This window comes from Vicia villosa, linkage group LG2 (genome assembly GCF_029867415.1).
Source record: "Vicia villosa cultivar HV-30 ecotype Madison, WI linkage group LG2, Vvil1.0, whole genome shotgun sequence".
Classification (NCBI taxonomy): domain Eukaryota; kingdom Viridiplantae; phylum Streptophyta; class Magnoliopsida; order Fabales; family Fabaceae; genus Vicia; species Vicia villosa.
The window spans coordinates 14,396,044-14,407,367 of record NC_081181.1 but is presented as its reverse complement, the minus strand read 5'-3'; the positions used below and the strand labels follow the sequence as shown (position 1 = coordinate 14,407,367).

Sequence of the window (11,324 nt, the reverse complement as noted above, 5' to 3'; positions counted from 1 at the left end):
AAGAACTTTCGGCTTTGCATAAAACAGATACTTGGGAATTAGTACCTCTTCCTCTTGGAAAACGTGCTATTGGGTCTCGTTGGATATACAAGATCAAAACTAAGTCAGATGGATCAGTTGAGCGCTACAAAGCACGTTTTGTAGCTAAGGGATTCTCTCAACAATATGGTATGGATTATGAAGAAACTTTTGCTCCTGTTGCTAAGATGACTACTATTCACACTCTTATTGCAGTTGCATCTGTTCGTCAGTGGCATATTTCTCAAATGGATGTTAAAAATGCATTTCTTAATGGTGATCTTCAAGAGGAAGTTTATATGGTACCCCCACAAGGTGTTTCTCATAATCAAGGGGAAGTGTGTAGGTTGAAGAAGGCATTATATGGTCTGAAACAAGCTCCACGAGCGTGGTTTGAGAAGTTTACCACTGTGATTACATCTATTGGCTTTCGCTCTAGTGATCATGATTCCTCTTTGTTTGTCAAGACCACTTATCATGGTCGAATTCTACTCTCATTATATGTTGATGATATGATTATTACAGGTGATGATATGGAAGGAATTAATGATTTGAAATTACAGTTAGCCAAAAAATTTGAGATGAAGGACTTAGGCACTCTTCGGTACTTCTTGGGTATTGAAGTTGCTTACTCTCCTAGAGGCTATCTTCTCTCTCAATATAAGTATATTGCCAACATTCTTGAACAGACTCGCCTTTCTGATACTAGAGTAGTGGATAGTCCTCTTGAGTTGAATGTGAAGTATGCTCCATCTGATGGTGTTCCTCTACCAGATCCCACCTTATATCGTACTTTGGTTGGCAGCCTGGTGTACCTTACAATTACTAGACCAGATATTGCGTATGCTGTTCATATTGTTAGTCAATTTGTTGTATCTCCTACTACAGTGCATTGGGCAGCCGTTCTTCGCATATGTTGTTATCTTCGGGGAACCCAGTTTCAGAGCCTTCTTTTTCCCTCATCTTCCTCATTGGAACTACGTGCTTATTCTGATGGTGATTGGGCTGGCGACCCCACAGGTCGTAAGTCTACCACGGGGTTTTGTATCTTTCTTGGAGACTCTCTTATTTCTTGGAAGAGTAAGAAACAAGATATTGTCTCTCGTTCTTCTACAGAAGCTGAGTATCGTGCTATGGCATTCACCACTACTGAAATAGTTTGGTTTCGTTGGTTACTTTTTGATATGGGTGTCATTCTTTCTGAACCAACTCCCATGTATTGTGATAACAAGAGTGCCATTCAAATTGCCCGCAACTCGGTCTTTCATGAACGTACCTAACACATTGAGATTGATTGTCACTTCACTCGTCATCATCTTCAGCATGGGACAATTACTCTACCGTTTGTCTCCTCTGCTTTACAGGTTGCTGATTTGTTTACGAAGACGCATTCCATTAAACGTTTTCGGTTTTTGATTGACAAACTCTCGATGCTTCCTACTAATGCATCTTGAGTTTGAGGGGAGATGTTAGTTATTATTATTATTAGTTTATTATATATTTGTGTCAGGGTAGTTTGGTACTTTACTAGCATATAGTATTTATACTTTGGTGTAACCCTTATTCTCTGGTTTTTATTCATTCTATTGAAACCCTAAGCCAAAGGGTCTTTTTCCTTTTCTATGTTTCTATATGTTTACTATTGTTAACAAAATATATTTTGAGTGTATGAGGCGTTGAACTAGGAAAGGTTTGAACAACAATGTTCTTTAATAAAGAAAATCTCAGTCTTCTAACTGTAATATGTTTTATTATGTATTTTGATCCATTCCTATTGAACTAGTCAAATGCAGTTGTGAACCAGTTTTCTCTTTCTTTTATGTAACTTTCATGTGCGGTATCATTTATTTCATCAGTGATGGCACCTTGGAATGCCAGCTTAGAGAGTGGTGACACTGCTGAGGTATGGGTTAACTACAACTCTATAACCAAAAATTTAAGTGTATCTTGGAAATACCAAAGCAACACTTATCCACATGAAAAAACTAGTCTTTCATATCAAATTGATTTAATGAAAGTCTTACCTAAATGGATTACCATTGGATTTTCTGCTACCACGGGCACGATTGGAGAAATCCATAATCTTTTGTCATGGGAATTTGACTCCACTTTGGAAGAAAGTGGTAATAGGAATATAAAAAGGACGAGATTTGTGAATGACAAAGCCACGTGTGATACATAACTAACTTTCTAGAGTTAGTTAGTTAGTTAGAAGCTTGTTATGATAGTTGGTTATTTGATGATCCTCATCTAAGCTAGCTATATATAAACACTGAATGTAATCATTGTAGTTTCTTGAGATTGATCAATATACAAAACTTGCATTCTTCTTCTTTCTCTATAGCATACAGTTTACACTTCTCATGCATTCATCAATGGCTGCCACACAGCTTTATATGCATGATTCTGTATGTTCACATGGTATCATCGACCTGTGATCCCTTTCTTCCGTTGCATTTCGCAAGTTCTCAATATCCAACTATTCTTCTTCTTCGTTTCCTGATTCATTCTGCATTCCCACCTCCGTCTCATCATGTCCACACAATCTGAAGGCAGCGTTCATGGTGAATCTGTGGTTCAAAATGAACAAAAAGGTTATGAAAATGATACTCTCAATCCTTATTTCATGCATCCAAATGAGAATCCAGCCTTGATTCTTGTCACTCCTCTTCTATCAAGCAACAATTATTATTCTTGGTCTCGTTCAATGACAATGGCACTCTGTTCCAAGAACAAACTTCACTTTATCAATGGTGCTTTGCCTCGTCCATCCGATCTTGATTTCAACTCCATTGCTTGGGACAGATGTAACACCATGATCATGTCATGGATCAAGAATTATGTGGAACAAGAAATTGCTCAAATCATCCTTTGGATTGACAATGCAGCTGACAATGCATCATGGTGATATTTTTCTTATTTCTGATTTACAAGAAGAAATCTGCACTTTGAAACAAGGTGATACATCTATTTCTTCTTATTACACTAAGTTGAAAATTCTATGGCAAGAGTTAGATAATTTTCGACCTATCCCTATGTGTGATTGTGATCTTACATGTTGTGATATCACCAAGATTCGCACATACAGAGATAGTGATCAAGTAATTAGATTTTTAAAGGGATTGAATGATCAATATGCTGCAATTAGGTCTCAAATCATGCTGATGGATCCATTGCCAAACATTTGCAAAGTTTACTCTTTACTTGTTCAAAAAGAAAGACAAACTTGTATCCCTCTTGATGAGTCCAAAGTGTTAGCTACCCCTAACACTAATCGTGATTCGCAGTCCAGAAACACTCCTTGAGGCAGAGGTCACTTTAGAGGGGGAAAATCCATTGGTGGCAGAGGTAGAGGTAATCGTATCTGTACTCATTGTGGAATGACCAACCACACCATTGATACATGTTTCAAAAAGCATGGCTATCCTCCCAATTGGAAACCAGATGGTACAGTCAACAATTACACTACTTCACATGACAAACCAGATGCTCATCCAAGTGATGATTCTGAAGCTAATGTACAGGTAAACTGTGGATTGGCTTTTACTCCTGAGCAACACAAAGCTTTGTTGGCTTTACTCCAAGATGCATCAAACTTGCAGTCTCATAGTATTAATCACCTCACTTCTCAAAACAATCTTAGTTCAGATATCATTTGTACTTTTCCAAACTCCTTTCAGCCTGAAACTTTTATACTTGACACACGGGCAACTAATCTTGTATGCTTTACACAAAATTATTTTCAATGCATCAAACAAATTAAACCCATCACTATAAATCTTCCTAATGGCAGTCTTGTAACAACCAGTTTTTCAGGCACCATAAAATTCACTGAGTCTTTTTACATCATAGATGTATTATACATGCCTAACTTTGTATTCAATCTCATTTCTGTTCCCAAATTAACCAAAACTCTCAATTGCTAACTTATGTTTTCTGATACTACTTGTGTCATACTGGATTTGTCATCCAAGAAGATGATTGGCACATCTGAACTGCATGGTGGATTGTATCTCCTCAAGACTCCATCTGTTTCCTTGTACCCTAATCCACCTAGTCACTTTATTCATTCAAATATGCACATACCTGTAAATAAATCTTCCAATTGTAGCCTATGGCACCTAAGACTTGGACATACTTCCCATGCCAAGCTTGTTGCACTCAATAAAGATTTTCCTTTTATTAAACCTGTCAATCCTAATTTACCATGTGATGTGTGTTTTTATGCTAAGCAAAAGAGATTACCTTTTTCTCTTAGTGATCATACATCTCAGGCTGTGTTTGATCTGCTCCACATGGATATATGGGGACCATTGGCCACACCCTCCATGATGGGGTTTAGGTATTTTCTTACCATTGTAGATGACAAAAGTAGATTCACCTGGCTATTTCTTATGAGATAGAAATCTGAGACTTCTAATCTTGTCCAGTCCTTTGTAGCCATGATTAAGACACAATTTAACTGCCAGGTCAAATGAATCAGATCTGAAAATGGCCATGAATTCAAACTTCATGATTTTTATCAGAAACTAGGCATCACACACCAAACTTCTTGTGTTGGTACTCCTCAACAAAATGGAATTGTTGAGAGAAAACACCAACATCTCCTTGGCATCTCTAGAGCCCTTCTATTTCAAGCCAATCTACCACACATTTTTTGGGCTCATGTTGTGAGCTACTCAGTGCATATCATTAATAGACTGCCTACCCTTTTCTTAAAACACAAGTCACCCTATCAGGTTCTTTATAACACTCTTCCAGACTTGTCCTATCTCAAGGTTTTTGGATCCCTATGCTATGCTACAACGCTGAAAGCTAACGGAAAGAAACTTGATGTTAGGTCTAGAAAGTGTATATATTTAGGTTACAAACCTGGTGTAAAGGGACATCTATTGTTTGACCTCAATTATAAAGATTTTTTCCTATCTAGAGATGTCACATTCTTTGAAACTCACTTTCCATACAAACCTAGCCTTCCTTCCAATACTCCTACCCAACAATCTCCAAATCCATCATTATATAACTTGTTTGATCATCATTTCATGAATGAGCCAATTGAATCTCCCCAATTGCCATCAAACATCTCACCTGTCCATAGTGGCAATCCCTCACCTATTAACAATTCACCTTTACCCTTACCTGAAACTTCACCTACAACTAATCCTCCACCACCCGAACCCTTATCTACTCATAATCCTGTCAGAAAATCCTCCAGACACATTCAGCCACCTTCATACCTTAAAGATTATCACTGCAACTTATTGTCAGATACAATCACTAAGCACAACTCAGCTAGTTCCACATCATCTTCCAAATGTAAGTATCATATTTCTGATGTACTCAATTATAATTTTTTGTCTCCTGACCACAAACATTTTGTTTTAAACCTATCCTCCATTCATGAACCACAATCCTATGAGACTGCAATGAATGATGTTAATTGGCAAAAGGCTATCAAAGCTAAGCTGTCTGCTCTAATTAAAACCAAGACATGGGAACTTGTGCATCTACCTCCCCAGAAGAAATCAATTGGTTGTAAAAGGGTGTTTAAAATGAAGCTTCATGCAAATGGGACTATTGAGAGATATAAAGCTCGACTGGTTGCCAAAGGTTTTACACAAACTGAAGGTCTTGACTATACAGACACTTTCAGTCCTATGGTAAAGATGACTACCATTCGAGTTCTCCGTGTAGTTGCAGCAGTTTATAATTGGCCACTGTTTCAACTTGATGTGAATACTGCCTTTCTCCATGGAGATCTTCTTGAATAAGTGTACATGAAGCCTCCTCCAGTTCTGGAACTACCTCACCCTAATCTTGTATGTAAACTACAAAGATCTTTGTATGGATTGACACAGGATAGCCGACAATGGAACACAAAATTGTCTGACACCCTTATAGCATCTAGTTACTTACAGTTCAAGGAAGATTACTCCTTATTCACCAAACACTCATCTCAAGGATTTACTGTTATCTTGGTATATGTTGATGACCTGGTCCTTGGAGGCACTAATCCCGAGGAAATCGCTAACATCAAAACATTATTATATGCTAAATTTAGCATCAAAGACATGGGCACTCTCAAATACTTCCTTGGTTTCGAGGTTGCTCGCAATGCTTAAGGGATTTCCATATGTCAAAGGAAATATGCTCTTGACTTAATTGACGATGTTGGCCTTCTTGGTGCAAAACCCTGTAACACACTTATGCAACCTCATCTACAACTTCATCAAGCATTTGGTACTCCCATCTCTGAACCTCCAACATACAGACGTCTACTTGGTCGCTTATTGTACCTTACACACAGGCGACCTGCGATAACCTATGCTGTAAGTAAGCTTTCTCAACTCCTTTCTAGTCCTACAGACAAGCACATGCTTGCTGGTATTCATGTCCTCAGATATCTCAAGAACAATCCTGGCCAGGGCCTCCTATACAAGTTTACATCTGCCTTGCGACTCACCGGTTTCTCTGACTCATATTGGGGTGGTTGCCCTGACACCCGTAGATCCACTTCTGGCATTTGTTTCTTTCTTGGTGATTCTCTCATCAGCTGGAAAAGTAAGAAGCAGGCTGTGATATCTAGATCCTCATTTGAAGCTGAGTATCGAGCCTTAGCTCACGCGACATGTGAAGGAGTATGGCTGCTTTCACTCCTCACTGATTTCTATCTTCTTTCTACCTTACCTATCATCCTCTATTGTGACAACAAGTCAACTATGCACATTGCTGCAAATCCTGTATTCCACGAGAGAACAAAACACATTGAGATAGATTATCATGTAGTACGTGAACGTGTCCAAGACCTTTCTATCATTTGCAATCCAAGCTTGGAATGATTGAAATTCATTCCAGCTTGAGGGGGGCTGTGAATGACAAAGCCACGTGTGATACATAACTAACTTTCTAGATCTAGTTAGTTAGTTAGAAGCTTGTTATGATAGTTGGTTATTTGATGATCCTCATATAAGCTAGCTATATATAAACACTTAATGTAATCATTGTAGTTTCTTGAGATTGATCAATATAAAAAACTTGCATTCTTCTTCTTTCTCTATAGCATACAGTTTATACTTCTCATGCATTCATCAATGGCTGCCACACAGCTTTATATGCATGATTCTGTATGTTCACAAGATTAGTTTTGATACTAATTGGGATTGTACTTGTTGGGGTTGGAATGGGAGTGGGAGCAATTGCAACATATGCATTACTTCGGAGAAAGACCAACAAAAGTAAAAAAGAAAAGGAAGAGGCTATGAATGATGAAGATCTTGAAAGAGAAGCAGGTTCAAGGAGGTTCTCCTACAAAGAACTGAATTTCGCCACCAATAACTTCTCTAGTGATATAAAGTTGGGTTGAGGTGGTTTTGGAGATGTTTATAAAGGTTACATTATTGATTTAAACTTAACAGTTGCTGTGAAGAAAATATCAAAGGGATGTAGACAAGGGAAGAAAGAGTATGTAACTGAAGTTACTGTTATCAGCTAGTTGAGACACCGAAATATTGTGAAGCTGTTAGGCTGGTACCATGAAAAAGGTGAGTTTTTTATTGTTTATGAGTTTATGTCTAACAGTAGTCTTGATTCTCACTTATTTGGAAAAAGAACAACTCTTTCTTGGAATGCAAGGAATAAAATAGTACTTGGATTGCCTTCTAGTTTGCTTTATCAACACGAAGAATGGGAGGGGTGTGTGGTACATACAGATATCAAATCAAGAAATGTTATGTTGGATTCTAATTTCAACACCAAGCTTGGTGATTTCGGGTTGGCGAAACTAATGGACCATGAGCTTGGGCCTCAAACAACTTGTATAACCGGAACATTGGGCTATCTAGCTCCAAAATATGTGAGTACAGGTAAGGCCAGCAAAGAGTCAGATGTGTATAGTTTTAGTATAGTTGCTTTGGAGATCACCAAAGGAAAGAAAGTCGTTGAAGTTATGAAGGACAAAGATGGTGGAGAGAAGGGAATGATTGAGTGGGTTTGGGATCATTATGGAAGAGGAGAGCTACTTATGGCAATGGATGAGAATTTGAGAAAGGATTTTGATGAGAAATAAGTAGAGTGTTTGATGATTGTTGGATTATGGTGTGCTCATCCTGATGTGAATCTAAGACCATCAATTAGACAAGCAATTCACCAAAGAGGCCAGTTGCAACCTATCATGCTCCTACGCTTGTTGTAACCTCGGTACAAGATTATATCACTACAAGCCTTCAAGATGGTCGTTAATTGACAATTTATCAATGGAATCATGAAGGTGTTTCCACCTTTCTTGCATCGGTTTATGAAAAAATTGTGATCACTTGTACGATAATATTTTCTTTCTTGATTAAGTTTTAATATAGTATGTGTGTAAATATTTTGTACATAAGTTTAGTGTTACATACTCAAGAGTATTAGGATGCACTACTAGAAATACTCGATTTACCTGCGGAATTTCCTAGGAATTTCATAATAAAATAAAGTTTCCTGTGATAAAAAATTGGCAGAAAATTCCGCAGGAACACCTGCGGATTTTTCTGCGGAATTTATATTTCAAAGTAACTCACTACACTATAAAATCCGCAGGTGTATTCGCAGGAAACTTTCCTGCAGAATTTGCTGCAGTTTCTTATTATAACAAAACTCTAACTTAATTTTAATTTTTAATCCTTATTTTTTCTATTAGTAATTATTTTTATAATGTATTTTAATTAATTTTAAATTTCAATCTTAGTTTTTACTAATTGATATATTATTTTTATAATGTATTTTAATTAATTTTGAATTTCAATCTTATTTCATAATGTAGTACATAGTTTTTAATTTTCATAATTGTTAGAAAATTTTCATTTTTAATTTTATTAATTACTTAAACATTTCCCATATTGGAATTGAACCTACTATGTAACTCATATTGGACCAAATAATCTACCAGTAGGACTGTATCTTAAATTAATATTTCTCTAAAACAAAAGATATGTATAATTTATTAATTTCTCTATTTACGTCATGTTGGTCCAAAAAATCTACAAGCAGAACAGTAACTTAAGTTAATCTGACCAAAATTTAAATGGTGTGTATCGAACCCACATTTTTAATTCTTAAATATTGAGTCAAAAACCTACCAATAAGACAGTAACTTTTATATTATTGACTATAAAAAATAATATATATATAATTTTTTACATTAAAATAAAACATTTTTTTATAAAAAATTAGTAGATTTAAATATTTATTAAAAAAATTAATAGTATTTTATTTAAATTTTATCAAAATTTAATAGATATAAAAAGTATGTAATAAATATTTGTTAATAATTATTATATAACAATTATATCAGTTTGGTGTTCATTATTTTGCTTAGGTTTTGAATCAAATAAGTATAATCAAGATTTTTTTGATTTGGTTTAGTTTGTATGGTTGGTATAGTCGGTTTTTTTTTCCACTTAGACCCCTATTCTTGTTATATGGTGATGTTTCAAACAAGTTTCATCATTTTTCAAACATTTTCTTTCCAAATTTACTTGAAGTCAAATTTCAAAGTAAATCTCACTAAATTATATTGAATAATTAAAGTAATTATTAGAAATATACTCAAATAAAAAAAAGAAATATACTTAAATGATTTAATAACTTACCTTTTAATAATATAAGATATAAGATGATATAATATATAAACATAATATAGTAATAATATATATGTAATTATTTTCTTTTAAAAATGTCATATGTCAGAATGTCACTTCACGTTACATTCTTTTATAATTCTTTTTATTTAATGTTAGATTATATATATATATATATATATATATATATATATATATATATATATATATATATATATATATATATATATATATATATATATATATATATATATATATATGAGGAGGGATCAAATTACACCCGAAGAGTTACACCACGAGTTACACTCGTTTAATAACTACATCTTGAATTAATATTTTTTAAATTCAACCGTTGGATTGAAACATTATATCATATAGATCATACCTATAAAATTTGAGCTTAATCTATAATGATTTACTATGTCATTGAATCAAATCAAAATTAACGTTATATGAAAGCTCATTTTGACGCTAATCTTTGGATATCTTGATGATATAGTAAATCATTATAGATTAAGCTCAAACTTTATAGGTATGATCTATATGATATTATGTTTCAATCCAACGGTTGAATTTAAAAAATATTAATTTGAGATGTAGTTATTAAACGAGTGTAACTCGTGGTGTAACTCTTCGGGTGTAATTTGATCCCGCCGTCCACCGTTCTCACCGCCATCCACCGTTCTCGTCACGGTTTGAATTCTCATTTCGTTCAACTTTCTCATCACAGTTCTACGATTTCACATCTTCATTTTCACTGAAAACTTGCTCGTAGGAACCCTAATCTATTATGTTGAATCGCAGGAAGGAGATTTGAATTAGGTCAGTTGAAACCGTGTTGACATTGCAATTGTTGTTCAAAAACTAGTTTTTATGCTTCCTTTAGATATAATTTAGAGTTGATTCGGTTCATGAACTTGTTACAGAGGAATAACTGAGCATGGAAAAGTAACCTTGTGATCAGTGCATTTTGATGCACGTTCTTTCATGTTTGTACTCAAGCATTTCTTCCATTTGTTTTAATTATTTTTATGTTTTAATATGTTTTTAAATTTTATTTTATTTTTAGCTTTATTTAATTTTTGCACTTTATTTTTCAGCTTTAGCAGTCTGCACGGAAACGATCATAACTAGAGTTCCGGAAGTCCGATTGAGGCGTTCTAATAATCGCCGGAAAGCAAAGAGAAAGAGCTACGACTTTCATGTTGGATTCAAAGTCATATTCGGAGCCTATAATTCTCAGATTTGCATTTCAAGCTGCAGCACTATTTCTTTTTCAGTTTTTGGGTCGTTAAGTAGTGGGCCTGGTTTTGTAATTCGACCCAATTGGGTTATTATGATCTGGTTTTACTTTTGTCTTCTCGGGAGTCTAGGTCCGGCCGTACAGACACTATTCACGTTTTCTATTCACGAATTTTTGTGAGCTTGACAATTGTAATGGAGAACTAAACCGCGAGGATCAATTCACTGTAATCAGATGCCGCTTTGAGGTTCTTTTATAATTTTCCATTAATCTTTTCCTTTGAATTCAATCTATAATTACAACTGCTTGCTTAATTTAATTGTTTTTATATGATAGAATTCTTTAATTTGATTGTTGTCTATTCTTGAATCAATTTCGTGATTAGTGTAGCTTTTGCATTATCGCGTTCGATCATATTGTGTTTGCTTAATTCATAATAGCTTTTA

General features: G+C 35.0%; 1 pseudogene; it reads left to right on the top strand.

Moving 5' to 3' along the window:
* The first annotated feature begins 1,867 nt into the window (after positions 1–1,867).
* Positions 1,868–8,256, top strand: LOC131648615 (L-type lectin-domain containing receptor kinase IX.1-like; annotated as a pseudogene).
* Positions 8,257–11,324: the final 3,068 nt, after the last annotated feature.